The 19,073-nt window shown below is 38.4% G+C and overlaps 1 protein-coding gene across 2 annotated transcripts in view; it reads right to left on the bottom strand.

Annotated features, from left to right (window-relative positions):
• The window catches only part of LOC115222125 (long-chain-fatty-acid--CoA ligase 4), a 136,866-nt gene that overhangs the window by 117,169 nt on the left and 624 nt on the right, over positions 1-19,073 (bottom strand). The window lies entirely within an intron of this gene.

The following is a 19,073-nucleotide window of genomic DNA, read 5'->3' as shown; positions in this document are numbered from 1 at the left end:
GAAGGAGTCAAGATATACCACGTCAACGTCTGAAATAGTAGCTGCTTCAATCTTTCATCGTAATGATGTAGAAGCTATGCGTGAGAATGTCTACCAAGATGGAAACTGCACTCAGTGTCGCTTAGGAAGCCGATTTCTTCTGAGACTGTAACTACTTTATCTGTGCTAATTTGTTCCAGAATTTTACTGGTATGCGAAGTCAGAAAGAGATGGGATTGTAATTCTTATCAGCTGTTCCACTTTGTTTATTATAAACAGGATTTAGCATTCTCTCAGCTTCTTGAGAAGCTAGTCACTTGCAAGAATCTCGACTGGTCTTGCAAGAGACATTTTGCATATTTTTAACAGAACTGTTGAGAATTTGAAAACCAATAGGGTTTGCCAAGCTTGGGCTCATTTTATCTACACTGATCTTTCTCCTTTCAATCAAAGGCTGCCACTTCCCAGTGGAAAGTTGTAAAAAAACTCCCATCTGGTTTATTTGTATTTTTATTACCATTGAATCAAAATTGTAATCAATCAACATCAATGGAATTTGTAGCTGTGATACCAGTGCCGGTGGCACGTAAGAGAATCATCCGAACGTGGCCGTAGCCAGCGCCGCCCTGACTGGCCTCCGTGCCGGTGGCACGTAAAAAGCACCATCCAATCGTGAACATTGCCAACCTCGTCTGGTCTCCGTGCCAGTGGCACATAAAAAGCACCATCCGATCGTGGCCATTTGCCAGCCTCGTCTGGTCTCCGTGCCAGTGGCATGTAAAAAGCACCATCCGATCGTGGCCGTTTGCCAGCCTCGTCTGGTCTCCGTGCCAGTGGCATGTAAAAAGCACAATCCGATCGTGGCCGTTGCCAGCCTCATCTGGCCTCCGTGCCGGTGGCACATAAAAAGCACCATCCGATCGTGGCCGTTTGCCAGCCTCGTCTGGTCTCTGTGCCGGTGGCACGTAAAAAGGACCATCCAATCGTGGCCGTTGCCAGCCTCGTCTGGTCTCCGTGCCAGTGGCATGTAAAAAGCACCATCCGATCGTGGCCGTTTGCCAGCCCCGTCTGGCACCTATGCTGGTGGCACGTAAAAAGCACCCACTATACTCACGGAGTGGTTGGCTTTAGGAAGGGCATCCAGCTGTAGAAACATTGCCAGATCAGACTGGGCCTGGTGCAGCTTTCTGGCTTCCCAGACCCCAGTTGAACCGTCCAACCCATGCTAGCATGGAAAGCGGATGCTAAACGATGATGATGATGAAGAAGACAGTGAAAATAATTTTGAATGACAGAGGACTGAGATAAATGGTGTGTTGCTGCCCACCACAACAGAACTGAAATCCTAAAACCAAGGTGCCACATAAAAAGCATCGGTGTGGGTGGGGTGCTAGTGTCATGTAAAAAAAAAGCACTGGTGCTGTGGTGCCACTTAAAAAGCACTGGCAATGGTGCTATTTAAAAAAAGCACCCAGTATGCTTTGTAGAGTGGTTGGCATTAGGAAAGGCATCTAGCTGTACATCATCATCATCGTTTAACGTCCGTTCTCCATGCTAGCATGGGTTGGACGGTTCAACTGGGGTCTGGGAAGCCTGAAGGCTGCACCAGGCTCCGGTCTTATCTGGCAATGTTTCTACAGCTGGATGCCCTTCCTGACGCCAACCACTCCATGAGTGTAGTGGGTGCTTTTTACGTGCCACCTGCACAGATGCCAGGTGAGGCTGGCATCGGCCACGGTCGGATTGGTGCATTTTACGTGCCACCGGCACGAAAGCCAGTCGAGGCGGCGCTGGCATCAGCCACGTTCGGATAGTGCTTTTTACGTATCTCCAGTCCAGGGGTCCTGGCATCTGCCGGGTGCCAGTCATAGGATTGGTTCAATTTCGATTCCAAGCCAAAACAGATTAAGGAATCTAGTGCAACCCTGGCCATACCAATTCCTGTCAAGCCATCCAGCCCATGCCAGCATGGAAAACAGATGCTAAATGTTGATGATGATGATGATTATTTGGTAGTTCCCCTATCCTTTGAGGGACCATAGCCAGCCAGCCGTTTCCTTGGAAGATACGACCCAGCAAAGAAGCACTAAAGCTGATTTGTTTTGCAAATTAGTACCAAAGTTTAGGCTGCCTTTATGCTTTCTACAGACCTGGTTTCCCGTTCAGCTTTCCCTTCATTTCATGGGAGTGTTGTATTTCATTCTCAATTTCTAAGGGTATCCTTTTTTAAGTGGGATTTGTTAATATGAATGATTTGTAACCTTTGCTCCCAATCTTATCAGAATCTTTTTGTCCCTGGAAATTATATAAATTTTGGCCTTTAGCTTTACATTTTCACGTCTTTGTCTTGTTGCATTGAAAGAATTTTGAGCCAGTTCTATTTATATATTTCTGTTTGATCTGATTTCCGGTGAGCTTCGAGAAAAAATTCAGATGGGGAGGAGAGTCTGATAAAAGTTCAAGTGTCTTTTGCGAGATGTCGAATGAATATTTTTTGGACTGAACATTGTTAATTTTATAATGTTACTAGCAGCATAGCCCGGCGTTGCCCGAGTATGTAAGAGCCCCTAGTAGGCAACGACTAATCCCAATCTAGTTCTTTCCCTCCAGGGAACGAAGGCGCATGTGTAGGTTGCAATGTCTTCTCTTCACTCGAATACTTCTATGTATACGATGTTCCTAGCTGTCTCCCGACAGAAAATGTGTTGCATATAAAAAGCTTAGATTCTCGACCCAATGTCGAATTTATCGATTTTTTTTTCAGAACTGGGGGAACTTTTCAAAATTTTCGCTGCATTAGTTTTGAATTATGACATTGGGCTATGTGTGTGTCAAGTTTCATCAGAATCGGTTGAAAGCTGTGATCAGGGTGAGGGTACAACCCGACAGCCACACAGACACACAAACTGCCGTTTATATATAGAGAGAAGAGATGCAGAGAAAATTGTAGGTGTCATTATTACAATATGGGAGAGTTTTATGTTATTTGTGAGGCAGAGAACTAAGATATTATGGCTCTTGGGTAAAATACTACCAGTTCTATAACTGCAATTTACTGAGGCCCAGGAGAGGTTCCAGGCAAGGCTTCATGAGCCTTAGGCTGATCACTACCTCGCAAAACATTGTTGTGCAAGTGTTAATTTTTGCACCAATCTAAAATCTGGTGTTATGCTGTGTGGTAAGTAGCTTGTTTACCAACCACATGGTTCCAGGTTCAGTCCCACTGTGTGGCACCTTGGGCAAGTGTCTTCTACTATAGCTGCGGGCCGACCAAAGCCTTGTGAGTGGATTTGGTAGACGGAAACTGAAAGAAGCCCGTTGAATATATGTATGTATGTATATATATATATATATATATATATGCGTGTGTATGTTTGTGTGTCCGTGTTTGTCCCCCCAACATCGCTTGACAACCAATGCTGGTGTGTTTATATCCCCGTCACTTGGCAGGTTGGCAAAAGAGACCGATAGAATAAGTACTGGGCTTACAAAAGAATAAGTCCCGGGGTCAAGTTGCTCGATTAAAGGCGGTGCTCCAGCATGGCCGCAGTCAAATGACTGAAACAAGTAAAAGAGTAAAGAGTAGAGTATATATATAAGCTGTCCCTTTAAGCCCTGTAAATTAGCAGCTCAACAAAATTGGTATCAGACTGAAATAAGTAATGGGCTTGACATGATTGGCTCAGTCCATCTTTCATTATGGCATGGGTTTCTATCAGATTCAAATCCGGGCTCCACAGAGGCCACTCAACAACCACCATATTATTGCAAGACACTTTATTTCACGTTGCTCCAATTCACTAGAGCTGTAGAAATGAATTGCAACGTCACAGGTGCCAAGGTGTATCGGCCCCTTTGCCTTTCCCTTGGATAACACTGATGGCGTGGAAAGGGGAGACTTGTGCCTGGGAGGGTAACTTCCTAGGTGCAATCCCATAGTCATGACTGAAGGGGTCTCCGCAATAAATATATATACATATATATATATATACATATATATATATATATATATATATATATATATATATATATAATAGTTAATCCAAACAAGAAAACACAAAAAAACACAACAACGCAAGGACGTGGAACAAATATAGTATTATTGAACGCTAAGGAAAGAAGGAGGGTTTAACGTTTCAAGCGGAGCTCTTCGTCGGAAACATAGGAGAAGGGAAGACAGAGGAAAAAAAATCGCCAACGGTACACACGAGGTCACATTTTGAAATATATATATATATATATATATATACGGGTATACCTCACCCTACGTTGATAATTGGTTCCAGGAGACACGACTTAAGTCAAATTAACTTGTCTCTAGGCTAAACTGATAAAAACCATTCCCAGTTCTGTACTTTATTTATGAATGCATTTTCAATAATACATGGTCAATAAAAACCTATTTTAAGCTTACAAACAAATAATTTTTTTTTTTTTTTAATGCAGCACAATAAAAAAGGAAAGTAATCTAAATTTACGAATACAATTTGGTGGCGTTTACCATACATTGTGGATGCGTTAGTTATGAATGCAGTTTGCAATAAGACATGGTAAAATAAAAGCCTTTTTTAAGCTTCAAAAACAAATCCAGTAATTATTATCATTTCACAATAGTAAGAAAAAAATAAATTATTCTAAATTTACCAATAGGCGCAGGAGTGGCTGTGTGGTAAGTAGCTTGCTAACCAGCCACATGGTTCTGGGTTCAGTCCCACTGAGTGGCATCTTGGGCAAGTGTCTTCTGCTATAGCCCCGGGCCAACCAAAGCCTTGTGAGTGGATTTGGTAGACAGAAACTGAAAGAAGCCTGTCGTATATATGTATGTATATATATATATGTATGCGTGTGTGTATGTTTGTGTGTCTGTGTTTGTTCCCCCTAGCATTGCTTGACAACCGATGCTGGTGTGTTTACGTCCCCGTCACTTAGCGGTTTGGCAAAGGAGACCGATAGAATAAGTACTGGGCTTACAAAAAGAATAAGTCCCGGGGTCGATTTGCTCGACTAAAGGCGGTGCTCCAGCATGGCCGCAGTCAAAAGACTGAAACAGTGATTTGGTTCACAAAGCTACACTACTACACTATAGTATGTATCTTAACATTTACTGTAAGCATTTTAATATGATTTTATATGTGTTTATTCTTATTTATTGTACAGTAAAATGATTTTATATGCTTTTAATGGTTTTCTAGTGATTTTACGAATCGAATATTTGTAGCAGACAGACGTAAAGTCGAGTAAAATGACTTAACTTGATTTTTATTTTTCCATATATTATTTTTGGAAACCAACATAGGCGCAGGAGTGGCTGTGTGGTAAGTAGCTTGTTTACCAACCACATGGTTCCAAGTTCAGTCCTACTGCGTGGCACCTTGGTCAAGTGTCTCTTCTACTATAGCCTCGGGCCGACCAAAGCCTTGTGAGTGGATTGGTAGGCGGAAACTGAAAGAAGCCCATCGTATATATGTATATACATATGCGTATGTGTGTCTGTGTTTGTCCCCCTAGCATTGCTTGACAACCGATGCTGGTTTGTTTATGTCCCCCGTAACTTAGCAGTTCGGCAAAAGAGACCGATAGAATAAGTACTGGGCTTACAAAAGAATAAGTCCCGGGGTCGAGTTGCTCGATTAAAGGCAATGCTCCAGCATGGCCGCAGTCAAATGACTGAAACAAGTAAAAGAGTAAAAGAGTATATAATTGAGAATGACTTAAATCAAAACGACTTAAGCTGAGGTATGTCTGTATATATAAACATACACACACACACATATAAATGCATGTGCACACACACAGCCAGGATCATTATAGTGTTAAATAGAATGCGTTGCATTATTTGTTCATACTCTCTGTAATCTCAGTTCAAGTCCAGCTAAAGCCAACTTTGCCTTTCATACCTTTGGGGGCAGTAAAATAAAATACCACTCCAGGGCAGTGGATTAGCAAAACTGATAGAGTGCTGGGTAGGATGCCCTGCAGCATCTATTCTGCTTCTGTATATTCTTACTTCAAAGACTACTGCCATCCCTAAAAAAAATGGTAACACGACCTTCAAGAGTTGCTGCTGAAAGATATCAACAATCTGAAAAATTCAATGGAAATTTAGTTTCCTTGATCTGAGTGAAAATCAACTGCTATACCACCACCATGCAGGGGGCAAGGCATGGCTGTGTGGTTAAAAAGCTCGCTTTGCAACCACATGGTTAGGAGTTCAATCCTGCCTCATGAACAGTGTCAGTTAACATTCTTTACTATAGCCACAGGTTGACTAATACCGTGTTAGTGAAACTGGTAGAAAGAAACTTAAGAAGCATGTCATAGGAAATTCTTTACATGTCTATCTAACATGTAAGTCTTTGTAATTCCTATTAGCAAATGGAACACATGTAATGGAGAATAAATAATACCAAACATTTTTTATCTTCCTGTTTTGTTATACAAATAACTCTGCAAATAAGATTTCCATAATTTTTCAGTTTTAATAAGTATTTTGATTAACGCACAACAGCAACTAATGGTTTACACGTTGATTGTCGTAATGAAATAAGCACGTGTGCTTCCGGAAGAAACAGCTTGGTCTCTTTTTCTTTTACTTGTTTCAGTCACTTGACTGTGGCCATGCTGGGGCACTGCCTTTAGTCGAGCAAATCGACCCCCAGGACTTACTCTTTGTAAGCCTAGTACTTATTCTATCGGTCTCTTTTGCTGAACCGCTAATTTACGGGGATGTAAACACACCAGCATCGGTTGTCAAGCGATGTTGGGGGGACAAACACAGACACACAAACATATACACACACATGCATATATATATATACGACGGGCTTCTTTCAGTTTCCGTCTACCAAATCCACTCACAAGGCTTTGGTCGGCCCAAAGCTATAGTAGACGACACTTGCCCAAGGTTCCACACAGTGGGACTGAACCCAGAACCATGTGAAAGGTAGGAGAGTCCAGTTGACTGGACATTGTTATAGAGCTGAAAACGAGGTAATTTCTACTCTTCTTCTCTGGAAGCCATCTACTCACAATACCAGAGGGTGCACACTCTCCTACCCTGATGTAATCTCCAGGGATACAGGCATCCAGCAACAGGACCTCCGTAGTGCTATGATGGACCATGAAGTCTGGCGTAGCATAGTAAATCCCATTGTCTTGACCACGGTCGAACAATGATGATGAGAACCATGTGGTTCGTAAGCAGGCTACTTACCACACAGCCACCCCTGCGACTATATATATAGGGAGAGAGAAAGAGAGAGAAAATGTATATGTGTGTGTGTGTGTGCATGCATGTTTGTGTGAGTTTGTACATTTCCTGTTTTTACATGTCCACAAACTGTAAACAAAACAGCCTTGCTATCAATACAGTGGTGTCGCATGCTCGCAGTTAACAACAAAAATGCAGCCAAGCTTCAGGACATGTCACGACAGGTTGCACAATCTTCTTTCATCTGTGCAAACATCAGAAGGTCAATACTAAAACAATGACTTCAGATTTTCACAAGGGCAGCTTGGGGGGAGGAGATTAAGTTGATTACATCAACCCCAGTGCGTAACTGGTACTTATTTAATCGACCCTGAAAAAATAAGGCGGCGAGCTGGCAGAAACGTTAGCACGCCGGGCGAAATGCTTAGCGGTATTTCGTCTACCATTACGTTCTGAGTTCAAATCCCGCCAAAGTCGACTTTGCCTTTCATCTTTTCGGGGTCGATAAATTAAGTACCAGTTGCGCAAGGGGTCGATGTATCAACTTAGTCCATTTGTCTGTCCTTGTTTGTCCCCTCTGTGTTTAGCCCTTTGTGGGTATTAAAGAAATAGGTACTTATTTAATCGACCCTGAAGGAATGAAAGGTGAAGTCGACCTTGGCGAAATTTGAACATCGAACATAGTGACGACCCAATGCTAGAATAATGAAAGCAATGATTATCTGGTCCGGTAATCCATCGCTACTGTCTTACCTTTTCTCCCAGATACTCCCTCCCACCATTTTATAAATACATATTTCTTTACTGCCCACAAGGGGCTAAACATAGAGAGGACAAACAAGCACAGACAAAGGGATTAAGTCGATTACATCGACCCCAGTGCGTAACTGGTACTTAATTTATCGACCCAGAAAGGATGAAAGGCAAAGTCGACCACGGCAACATTTAAACTTAGAACGTAACGGCAGACGAAATACCTATTTCTTTATTGACCACAAGGGGCTAAACATAGAGAGGACAAACAAGGACAGGCAAAGGGATTATGTCGATTACATCGACCCGCAGTGCGTAACTGGTACTTTATTTATCGACCCTGAAAGGATGAAAATCAAAGTCGACTTCGGCGGAATTTGAACTCAGAACGTAACAGCAGACGAAATACGGTTAAGCATTTCACCCGGCCTGCTAACGATTCTAACAGCTTGCCGTCTTCATTTTATAAATATAGAGTAGCTATGTATCTTCTCCATAGTGAGACACCTCTGCTTGTCCCTGATATAAAATCTCCTCCCTACCCTCTCAAATACGACTCCTACCTCCTTAGTCAAGAGAGCTTTTCCATTTTCTTGTTCTTGTCCTGCAAGTTACCTGGCAACACACGAGTGCCAGTGGCCCTCAGTGCACTCTGTAAAGTGGTCGGCTTAAGAGGAGCATCCAACCATAGAAACCATACCAAAGCTGACAGAGCAAATACGAGGTAAATTCTCTCATAGGCGCAGGAGTGACTGTGTGGTAAGTAGCTTGCTAACCAACCACATGGTTCCGGGTTCAGTCCCACTGCGTGGCATCTTGGGCAAGTGTCTTCTGCTATAGCCCCGGGCCAACCAATGCCTTGTGAGTGGATTTGGTAGACGGAAACTGAAAGAAGCCTGTCGTATATGTGTATATATATATGTGTGTGTGTGTGTGTTTGTCCCCCTAGCATTGCTTGACAATCGATGCTGGTGTGTTTACGTCCCCGTCACTTACGGTTCAGCAAAAGAGACCGATAGAATAAGTACTGGGCTTACAAAGAATAAGTCCCGGGGTCGATTTGCTCGACTAAAGGCGGTGCTCCAGTATGGCCGCAATCAAATGACTGAAACAAGTAAAAGAGTAAAAAAGAGTATGGCAAGTGTGACCAGATCTGAATAAGAAGAAAGTGAAGAAGATAATCTCAAGAATCAAGTATTATCCAAGACTAACATGCCATTCAGGAAACGACAGTATGATTGTCTAGAGCAGTGGTTTCCAACCAGGGGTTCCGTGGAACCTTAGGGTTCCGCCAGTACAGTCCAGGGCTTCCACAAGAAGTTACAAAAATGCTAAAATCAACAGTAATTTTTAATTCTCCTGTGCAGATATGTGTGCATAAAACTATTAAATTATTGCACAGGGGTTCCTCGAACCAGTGGAATGTTTCCTTGGGGTTCCGCTCCAGCAAAAAGGTTGAAAAGCACTGGTCTAGAGACAAGAGGACAGCTGCAGTTATCATCAGGATGATGGTTGTCCTACCTTGACCCCAGCAGAGATGAGACTTTAAGCATATAGAAAAACAGAAGACATATGACATACTCTTTTACTCTTTTACTTGTTTCAATCATTTGACTGCGGCCATGCTGGAGCACCGCCTTTAGTCGAGCAAATCGACCCCGGGACTTATTCTTTGTAAGCCCAGTACTTATTCTATCGGTCTCTTTTGCCGAAACGCTAAGTGACGGGGACGTAAACACACCAGCATCGGTTGTCAAGCAATGCTAGGGGGACAAACACATAAACACAGACACATAAACACACACTCATATATATATATATATATATACATATATACGACAGGCTTCTTTCAGTTTCCGTCTACCAAATCTACTCACAAGGCATTGGTCGGCCCGGGGCTATAGCAGAAGACACTTGCCCAAGATGCCATGCAGTGGGACTGAACCCAGAACCATGTAGTTGGTAAGCAAGCTACTTACCACACAGCCACTCCTGCGCCTATGTATATTTTAAGCAAAAATTAGCTACAAAATAAATGTACATGCTTATTCTTATATTTGTTTCAGTCATTTGACTGTGGCCATACTGGAGCACCACTTTAAATTGAACAAATCGACCCCCAGGACTTAATCTTTGTAAGCCTAGTACTTATTCGATTGGCTTATATTGCCAAACCGCTAAGTTACAGGGATGTAAACACACCAACATCAGCTGTCAAGCAATGGTGGGGGAGGGACAAACAGACACACAAACACACATATATAAAGGGCTTCTTTCAGTTTCCATCTACCAAATCCACTCAGAGGGCTTTGGTCAGCCCAAGGCTATAGTAGAAGACACTTGCCCAAAGTGCCATGCAGTAGGACTGAACCCAGAACCATATGGTTGGTAAACAAGCTACTTACCACACACCAAAGATTCCTGATATGAAATTGAGTATTGAAACATTGTTATATTTCGGGATGGTCTTTCTTTTTGTACCAAATAAGCACATGCCAAAAAATAACTATATATATATATATATACATACACGTATATATTATATAGTTATATATATATGCATATAATGCGTAGGTGTACAGAGGAGAGATTTAATTTCAAGTGGAGTCACAAGGACACTTGTCGTACAGTGTCAGGCATTTAAAATCTGGCAGGGTCTCCCACTCTCGGCTTCAATAACTGATTTCTTCTATGGATGAAGCAAGATTTTTATGTGAGTGTGTTTGTGTGTTTGTGTGTGTGTGTGTGTGTGTGTGTGTGTGTGTACAGGCATAGCAGTGTGGTAAGAAGCTTACTTCCCAACCAAATGGTTCTGGGTTCAGTCCCACTGCATGACAACTTGGGCGAGTGTTTTCTACTATAGCCTCAGGCCAACCAAAGCCTTGTGAGTGGAGATGGTAGGCGGAAACTGAAAGAAGCCTGTCGTGTAAATGTGTGTTTGTCCCCTACCACCGCTTGACAACCGATGTTTACCTCCCCGTAACTTAGCGAAACAGACCAATAGAATAAGTACTGGGCTTAGAAAAATAAGTCCTGGAATCGATTTGTTCGACTAAAACCCTTCAAGGCAGTGCCCCAGCAGGGCCGCAGGCAAATGAACTGAAACAATTACGAGATAAAAGATACACATTTTACAAATGCGTAGGTCTCCACATGGATCTTTTCGGTTTGAACGGCAGTTTTTTCTAGCAGAGTCATATGAAATTGTCACCCATAATTATGACCCTAGTATCGATCTATTGCATTTCAATCTGTTTTAGGGTTAGGGTTGGTTAGGGTTAGGGTTGGGGGAAGGGTATCTTTTTTTTCTTCACAAATGTAAATAAACCCAATCTGTTTTTTAAACGAGGGACATATTCATACGGCACAGAATGTTTTTTACCTCAATAGACGTCATTGATTGGTTGAAATTGCAGAAATTGAAGAAAGAAAAACAACAAATATCTTACAAACCTATAGAATTTTCTCAAGAAAGCCAAGAGAAAAAGATGTTTCAAAAAACACATTCTACCAGTATACGAAGTTTAAAATTTTTTAGTTACGTGGAAATTATTTTTAAAAAACTGCCGGTCAAACCGAAAAGATCCAACCACATATGTAAAACAACGAGTAGAAAACCTTCGAACGACTTAAGATTACGCAAGTAATTAATTAATGGACAGAAATTCCCTCAAAGAGTGCTCAAAAATATTTTAAATCTAAATAAAAACAAGGGAGTTAACTCAAATAAGATTAACCTTGTCCACGAAATTTATGGACAATGGTGATAATTATTTCGTTAATTTATCTCAGGTGATCCAAGTTTTTTCGACTCACCTCCGTTACATACGCAAGGCAAACCCACCGTATTTGTATTTAGCATTGCTGAAACGCTTTCCCGTGGCGTTTTCCTTCAGCCATATTGTTGCTAATTACAGAGCTTGGCATGAAGGGGACATTCCCTTCACTTCACCAGCTGTCGACTTTGAAGTTCATCAATACGTGTTCCTTTTATTTATTACCCACAAAGGGGGCTTAAAGTTCATCAATACTATTTATTCGGAACCTCTCTCTCTCTCTCTCCACTTGTACCCACCTCCTCTATCTAACAGGGGCCGACGACACATCGTCGACGTTAATTAACAGGGGGGAAACGTACAAGGGTTGGTGGTTCAGAGACAAGGAGAGGAGAGGGAAGGGCACACGGTTGGGTCCACGCTGTCGCACATTGTCTCTCTTGTTTAAATAAAAATCCCCGACCCATTTTCATTCACCCCCGAGGAAGCAAGCAACAGTTAGTTCTAGGCATGCATTCAATTAGCATGTCATTTAGAAATTGTGAAAACGAACGGGAAGCATTTACGCATTCACTCAGTGAAAAATGTCCAATGATAGCCTATATTATATATATATATATATATAGATATATAGATAGATATATACGCGCACATACCATCGACATGGTAGAGAGGATATATATAAATAGCTTTGTAGAAAGCAAGATATAATTGTTGTAATTCATTGCTTACAAGGCCTTAGCTATTTTATTTAATCGGTGGTAGTATCTAGAAGGTTCATGGAGATGCAAGCATACATTAAAGATATATAGTACACTACACACTATAAACTGTTAGAGCCGTGTGTGTAATGTGTAGTGTGTCGATGTATATACATGGCCATCGACATACGCAGAAATATTCAAACAGCTGCAACTGAAAACAATATAGAAAAATAAAGTACTATCAACCCCCTTTCGTATTATGGAAACGATAGTAATGCTACTATCCACCACAAATACACACATACGTACAAGTACGTTATATATACTCACATATGCATATATATATATATATATATACACACACATACATGCATACAAGTACATTATATATACTTACATATGCACATATATATATATACACACATACATACAAGTACATTATATATACTTACATATGCACATATATATATATATACACACACATACATACAAGTACATTATATATACTTACATATGCACACATATATATATATACACACACATACATACAAGTACATTATATATACTTACATATGCATATATATATATATATACACACAAATACATACATACAAGTATATTATATATACTCACATATGCACATACACACACACACACACACATACATACAAGTACATTATATATACTCACATATGCACACATATATATATATATATACACATACATACATACATACATACAAGTACATTATATATACTCACATATGCACATATATATATATACACACAAATACATACATACATACAAGTACATTATATATACTCACATATGCACATATACACACACATACATACATACAAGTACATTATATATACTCACATATGCGCATATATATACACGCACACAAACATACATACATACATACAAGTACATTATATATACTCACATATGCACATATACACACACACACAACACACACATACATACATACATACATACAAGTACATTATATATACTCACATATGCACATACACACACACACACACATACATACATACAAGTACATTATATATACTCACATATGCACATATATATATATATATATACACACGCGCGCGCGCGCGCACGCGGGCACCTACATGCATAAATTACACACAGGCAACATCTGGGGTAGATATTTATTTATTTATTCGGGGTATGAAAACCGATAGTATATATATATATAAAAAAAATTTAAAAAAAGGACCAGAACAGAGAGAGACGAAGGAACAGAGAGAAGAATGGGTGTGGCTGCGATGCCAGTCGCTAACCAACCGAACCGAAACGAAATTCTATTAACGTTACCGATCGATTATTATTATATTATAGTAGAAATTTTAACTAAAAACACTAACTGACACTACTAGTACCACTCACACACAACTACATACATATAAATACTACCATCGTCACGACCACGACAACCAACCATCAAGGACTTTTTGGGGAAAGAGAGAAAGTAAAAGCGCGGCTAATTGACTGCAAAAAATACAAGCCATGGATAGATAGATAGATAGATAGATAGATAGATACTTAATACTTTTTTGTAATAAAAACGGTTGATTTTTTTTTCCTCCCCCTCCATCTAATTGAATTTATTTGAAAACGTGGAAATAACATTTAAAACAAAAAAAAAAGAAAAAAACAGAGGGAAGATTTAGTAATAGTACCAAAAAAAAAAATTTATTATCAAGGTTCGGCATTACTTCCTAATTATTATTTTTCCTTTTTTAAATTTCATTTTCGTATGATCAGAGAAATCACGGCTGGGAAATTGGAATGCAATTAAACAAACACAACGACTATTGCGTTTTCATTTCAACCAGTTTCCATATATATATATATATAAATATATTTATATTATATAGAGGGCATTATTACACATAAATGCCGCACACTAGATATATATATATATATATATATATATATATATATATAATATATATATATATATATATATATATACATATATAATAATATAGGGTGAAATTAATTAATTTGGAATAATCATTAATTTCACCAAGTAGATTTCGGCATGTAAAAGCCCCATTCAAGGAAGGTTTAAGTAATACTAAGTAATTAAGGGTTTAGCAACGATTTGCCTCACCACACACCGAATTTAGAAATAGCAGTCAAAGAGTTTTGGCCATTCTTTCTACTTAAAAATCCCTTTTTAGTAGAAAGAATGGCCAAAACTCTTTGACTGCTATTTCTAAATTCGGTGTGTGGTGAGGCAAATCGTTGCTAAACCCTTAATTACTTAGTATATATATATATATTATATATATATATATATATGAGATACATCTATAGGGTGGCGAATATTCGTTATAAATATCACCACCAGTGGCCTAGCATGTATAAATAGTCAATAGACAACACATTCATATTTTAAAATAGAAAATTACCCTCTAACAGGTAATTTTTACATGCTAGAAATAGCAGGCAACCAACCAATTTGCTGTTAAATTGTGGTTTTGGCCGTGTTGGCTGCTATTTCTAACATGTAAAAATTACCTGTTAGAGGGTAAGTTTCTATTTTAAAATATGTATACATAGATATATGAGGTTTAAATAACCACCTTAAGGGATAGAAAATATTTGAAAACATGGAATAGTAATAGTGCAAAAATTTTGAATATATATATATTATATGTAACAGTAACATCTGGTAACAAAACCAACTAGTGTGAAATTTCCGAAACTCGTCTCTCAACCTTTAGGAAAAGTCCTTTTTTTTCATAACAAATTCCCATGCAATCGAAATGTACAACATCTAAAGCATATTTGTAGCAAATTTCAATAAAAATCCACCTTTCTGGATGTTATGAGGGAAAGAAAGCGAGGCGGGGCACAATTGTGTAGGTATGCCTATACATATAATATATATATTATATATATATATATAATATATATATATATATAATATATATATTATATATATTTGTATGTATGTACATATATATATATATATATAGTCATATATATAACGTTACACGTACATTTATTTCTTTACAAAAATTCTTCAGCCATAAAAATCAGGATTCTTGAAACGATGTATTTTTACAACCAAGGATTACACTTGAAGTAGATTAACAGACATTAACCCCTAAAGTATAGACTATTACACAGACTCACAAGTCGTGTACAATCAATTACACACTCACACATAAACGTGTGGGTGTGTATTTTATCAACCCACACATTAAAACGGTCATACGTATATTATACATACATGCGTATTTTACACGTGTGTATAAACGGGGAGATAAACTATACTCGAGGTCTCCTCCACACACGCATAATATATATACATGATATGGGTTTTTTCAAATAAATTACGTTTGCTATTCACTGCGACCCATATGTACATGGGGGGAAATCTATTATAAAGCGAAGGTGGGTAATTTGATCAAATAGAGAAATATAAGGGGGAAAAATGGAGGGGTCTTTTTTTTTCAAGTACCCGCCCTTTTCCGATCGGTACATTTAATTTTCGCATTGCAACGCTTTCTACTTTTACGAGACAGCGAGAGAGCTTCTTCTATGTGGTAGCAAGAACTGCTAGAAATATCAGCTTAAATCTTGTTCAAATCTCACATCTGATCGGTCTTAAACATGGAAAAAATTCCAGATAATCTTGGAATATATCCCTAAACAGCCGGTGATGATGGCTGTAGTGCCTTAGATCACAGTGCCTTAGATCTGCCCCGTTTTTTTTGGACACAGATTCGAGGTTAAACAATAATGAAAACCATTAAAGTAAATAAAAAGACATTCAACTTGGCGAAGTCACGTTTTTTTTTTGTTGCTATAGAATAAAAGAGAAAGTACATGTACAATTTGGCTTAGTTAGGTTACTAGTAGTGTAGGTTGTGTTAGTTTCGGCTACCATGGTTATATGGTGATGCGGGCGGGAGACATAGGAAGAAAAGGGTGATGCAATCAAGCAATCACCAGTCGGATGTTGTTTAGGCTCAACAGCCGAGGAAAAAAAAAGAAATAACAGCTACAACAGGGATGTAACATCTCATGATGTATAAATATTATATTATATTATATTATATTATATTACATTATATTATATATTTTAGCTGTACAGCTTTGATTAGTCATAGAGCTTAAGGTATCTACTTACAAACCAAACATACATACGTACATACATAATACATAAATACATCATACATACATACATACATCATACATCATACATACATACATCATACATACATACATACATACGTACATACATATACACACACGTACACACATATATATATATATGCATAATTGCATAAATTCTATATAACTACAATATAAGTATACATATAGCTATATACACACACATACATAAATATATACATAACTGCATGAATTCTATATAACTACAATATAAGTATATATATATATATATATATAGCTATATATATATATATATATATATACACACACACATAGACTTTTCATTACGCGCCTCATCAAAAGATAAGATAGCTTTTATATTTAAATTTAAATGCGACATGACTGTTAATATCTCCTCCTCTCCATGCACTTTTGCTTTAACTAATTATAACCTCACTGAATAGAAAATATATATAATACTAAAACAGTAATGAAAGGAAGGAGGGCTATTAAGGCATTAAAAACGAGAGGGGTCAATGATCTATAAGTGTGCATGTATGTTATGAAAGAGAGAGAGATGGAGAAGAAGAGAAGAAAAAAAGGATGAACGAAATTATGAAGATGGATTTTATATTCATTAAAGTGTGGTCTACTCTACGGGAAAACCATGTTATTTATCGATAAATTAATTAATCACTTCATTCTTACTGAATATCTGTGTGTATGTGTGGGTGTGGATGATGGTTGGAGACTGATCTTGCCGATAATGTCAGTTATTTAATATAATTCAATTTGAGAAGCTCTGTATCAGCGAATTTTAGATATGTTTGAAGCATGTTGGAAATAATTTTTACGGTTTCCACCAATTTTCATTTCTGTTTCACACTCCTTCGATGAAGTTGCATTTCTTCATACCAATACCTATTTCTGTATTACCCACAAGGGGCTAAACACAGAGGGGGACAAACAAGGACAGACAAAGGGATTAAGTGTCGATTACATCGACCCCCAGTGCGTAACTGGTACTTAATTTATCGACCCTGAAAGGATGAAAGGCAAAGTCGACCTCGACGGAATTTGAACTCAGAACGTAACGACAGACGCAATACCTATTTCTTTACTACCCACAAGGGGCTAAACACAGAGGGGGACAAACAAGGACAGACAAAGGGATTAAGTGTCGATTACATCGACCCCCAGTGCGTAACTGGTACTTAATTTATCGACCCCGAAAAGATGAAAGGCAAAGTCGACCTCGGTGGAATTTGAACTCAGAATGTAGCGACAGACGCAATACCTATTTCTTTACTACCCACAAGGGGCTAAACACAGAGGGGACAAACAAGGACAGACAAAAGGGATTAAGTCGATTACATCGACCCCCAGTGCGTAACTGGTACTTATTTAATCGACCCCGACAGGATTAAAGACAAAGTCGACCTCGACGGAATTTGAACTCAGAACGTAACGACAGATAAAATACCTATTTCTTTACTACCCACAAGGGGCTAAACACATAGGGGACAAACAAGGACAGACAAAGGGATTAAGTGTCGATTACATCGACCCCCAGTGCGTAACTGGTACTTAATTTATCGACCCCGAAAGGATGAAAGGCAAAGTCGACCTCGAATCCCATACACATGCTTACTTTCATTGCCAAACACTTCCTCAATACATAATTACGCGCATACGTATTTAATTTTTTTAATCAATTAAGGTTAAATATATTGGCACTGACCTATAATGAGTTTAAGAAAATTAAAATTAAGAGAGAGAGTACAAGATGAAAGTTTAATTTTATAAAAGCTGAATACACACAGACACACATACACACATTCGTTAATTATTTCTACGCATATACACTTCCTTCCCAAGCATGTATTGATTACACTATATAATAATGTTAGTGGTGCATAGAAAAAATTACAAACATACATGTCGTGAAATATAATAAAAGATTAATGTCATGATCAGATGTAATAATCCAACCATGTACGATCTGAAATATGTGAATAAATAAGGGTAAAAAAAGTGATTTGGCTGCTGTTGTTAGGTTTAAAATGGAAATTATTCTCATATTTTTTACCTTCTTCCTCATGTCCTATAATTGTTTAATGGTGAATAAAATACAAGTTAATAAAACAGATCATATGTACATCGGTTAGGACTTAACTAATAGAGAGAAAGATAAAAAGGAATGAATGGGAACTGTTAAATATCTTCGCAAATGCAAAGAGGTTTATTACTGTTATTATTATTATTAATTATTAATTAATTGTTATAGTAGTGTGTAACCTGATAAACTAGCATTTTTTTGGTTTTTTGATATGGGTTCTGCACCTTGTAATGTTAAAGAGAGCAAGCAATAAATATATACAAGTACACACAGATGGATAGATAGATAGATAGATAGATAGATACATACATACATACATACATACATACAGATATAGATAGATAGATACATACATACATACACACACACAT

Source organism: Octopus sinensis, linkage group LG19 (assembly GCF_006345805.1).
Source record: "Octopus sinensis linkage group LG19, ASM634580v1, whole genome shotgun sequence".
NCBI lineage: Eukaryota > Metazoa > Mollusca > Cephalopoda > Octopoda > Octopodidae > Octopus > Octopus sinensis.
This window is presented reverse-complemented; position numbering and strand designations above follow the sequence as displayed.